Genomic DNA, 3,175 nt, shown 5'->3' with positions numbered 1-3,175 from the left:
ATTATATAACAATTGATACAATAAATATTTAGCACGTTTATAGCCCAACCATATGGTATAATTGAGTTAATATTTTAAAATTTCAACCCATGAAATCTCATACTCAAGCTTATTCGAGAAGGTCAATTATTAACTAATTTAATGTTTAAGGATGAAATTATAAAGAAAAATATCACAACCCATGAAATCTCAAACCCATACTTAATCAAAAAGGTCAATCCTGAACCAATTTAATATTAAATGATAAAATTAAAAATGAAATTGTAAAGAAAAATATCACAACCCATGAAATCTCCAACCCATACTTAATCAAGAAGGTCAATTCTGAACCAATTTAATATTAAATAATAAAATTAAAAACAAATCAATCTAAAATACTTGTCAAAGCATAAAATTAGCAATTAATAAAATAAGGATTAAACCTGATAGTAAAAAAATGAAGGATGATGAAATTGAAAAAAAAAATCAATTTTAAAAATAACTTAAAATAAAAAATAGAAATCAAAACAATAGGACCAAATCTAAGAGATAAAAAAAAAAAGAACTAAAGAATAATGAAATTGAAAATAATCTTCAAATTGAAATAATTTTTTCAAATTTAAAAATTACAACTAAGAGAAGATGAATTAAATCTAACCTCGTTTGTTTACTAAAAAGTAGTTTCTTTTTAAAAAGTGAATTCCTAGAAAGTGAATTATTTTTTAATGTTTAGTAGTGTAATGGAAAATAAGTTGAAAAATAATTTCTAGTAGTTGGTTATGTCATAGAAAATGAGTTGGAAAATAACTTATTAATGTTTTATTTTTTTCAAGTTTATTACAATAATAAGGAATAAATCTGACAAATTAAAAGGTTAAATAAAAATATAATTTCATAAATTATCTCAAATAAAATAAATCATAATCAAAATAATAAAGATCAAATAAAAAATATAAAAAAATTAAAAGATAAAGAAATTAAAATAATAATAATAAACATTTCATAAATTATTTCAAAAAAATAAGTAACAATCAAATGAATTAAGACCAAATTCAATAGATAAAAAATTTCAACTAAAAAATAATAAGAAAAAAGCAAATAACAATTATAAAACTACGGACCAAAGTTAATATAAAAATTAAATTCTAAGGGATGAAATTGAAAAATAATATATATATAGAGAGAGAGAGAGCAATCAAAAATTTAAGAATCAAATTTGATATAATCAGCAAATAATATAACATCTTCCTGAAAGTGTTTTCTGCCCAGAATAAAAGTTTACTTTCCTAGAAATCAAGCCAAACTTTCTTTTGATCGGAAAGTGTTTTTCGTTGACCGGAAAATATTTTTCGTTGACCAACTTCTAATGACAAATAAATACAGAAAAGTTTGAAAAGTGATTTTTTGGAAACCACTTTCCAGTAAACAAATGCACCCTAAAAGGGAAATAATTTGAAGGGCTGGTGTGATTTTTTCATGGGACATCACGTAATTTAAGATGAATGAGAGAGAAGAAAGAGAAAAAAAACAAATATATATCCAAACAAATATAACCACCACGCCATCTAGAAAGAAAAATAATGTCAAAATAAATTAAATAATATGGTAGAAGCAAGATTAAGACAACTAAGGTTAACCGCACACACCGGCCAAAAGCAATGAAGTGGCTTACACATGCTTAACACACACTAACATATTTTTTTATTTGTACAAATATTAAAATGTCCTTATGAATAAATAATAATAACAAAAAATAAATTATGAAATTACTACCAAGCTCCTTAAGTCAAACCTAAAAAATTTGAATGGTAAGGGGCAATCAAGTAATTACATTGTCATTAAAAAGTAAAATTCCTATAAAACCCCCAAGCCAAATGTTATGATTTTTAACTTTTTAAAGCTAGTATAGTAATTTTATTGTTAATAAAAAATAGAAAAAACACAAATAAATAAAAATTAATAAATTAATCTTGTGAAAAGACTAAGCCTAAGCCATTTCATCTAATTTTTTAGTCAATGGTAAAATTATAATAATTTTACTATTAAATCCACGGTAATCTAATGTATATGTACAGTGTTTTCATTTCAAGGATGTAAATTTTTTCTACCCAAATCTACGAAGTACATGTGAAAGTGTAAAGCATATAGATTATGTAATTTTCCATGTTATTCCTTGTAGTTTTAATGCCGTGTTTTATTTTTAGCTAGGAGCATTTATTTCGTGTAAAACCTTTTTGTTTTTTTTTTTGGGTAGCGAACCGTGTAACATGACAAAAATTAAATAAACGAGCTTAGTTTTATCATAGCTTTGGGCACAAAAAATTATGGAGTGGAATAGTATAAATATAATTTTGCTCTTGTAAAAGTAATTGAATAAGCATGTAATTAGAGGTAGAAATGTCTTTTCATAGGATACATTTATAATTGCAAAATTAATTAAGACCAAAATGGTTAAAAAATGTTTTTTTTGTTATAATATAATGATTATTTTGCCCTCAAAAACAAAAAAAAATTGAGTTTTTTTATCCTTTTTTTTTAATGAACAATAAAGTTACGGTAATGTCCTTGAAATAGAGAAAAAAATATGATGCATTGATGAACATCATTTTCATTTCTTTTTTTAAACAGTAAGATAAGGGAATTAATCTTTTAATTTAAAAAAAACAAAGGATATTTGTAAAGGTGTTTTGGTTTCTTTCAACTGGTTTTACTATTGTTTTTAGATTTTGCAGGGGCGGCTTGGTAATTTTAAGATTTTAAATGTTATTAAAAAAGCTATTAATACTGGCAATGCATGCATCAACGTATTATGGTCTTTATATCATTCAAGTGGTATTGCAGTATCATACAGTGGCTAAAATCCTTTATTTTATGGTGCGTTGTGTCTTTATTTTAATTACTCTTCATTTGGCTTTTGATGCTTTTTGAAGTTTGGATTTTTTTATCTAGTTTTGGTCCTTGTTCTTTCAATAACCCCTTTTAAATCCTTTTCTTAGTTTTTTTTTTAATTTAGCCCTTGATTATTTTCTTTCATTTGTTTTATACCATATTTTGTTTGCATTATTTGAATTTTAAATTATTTTACAATTCAATATTTAACTTTACAATTTTTTCATGGTTTCTTTCCTTATTAAAAATTAATTTTTTTTTAATTCATTATTTGACATTTGGTTATTAAGCCTTTAGTTTTATTATA

The sequence above is a fragment of the Populus euphratica genome, unplaced genomic scaffold, assembly GCF_000495115.2.
Source record: "Populus euphratica unplaced genomic scaffold, PopEup_1.0 scaffold64.1, whole genome shotgun sequence".
Taxonomy (NCBI): Eukaryota; Viridiplantae; Streptophyta; class Magnoliopsida; order Malpighiales; family Salicaceae; genus Populus; species Populus euphratica.
The sequence above is the reverse complement of the archived record's forward strand: the minus strand, read 5'-3'. Positions refer to the sequence as shown.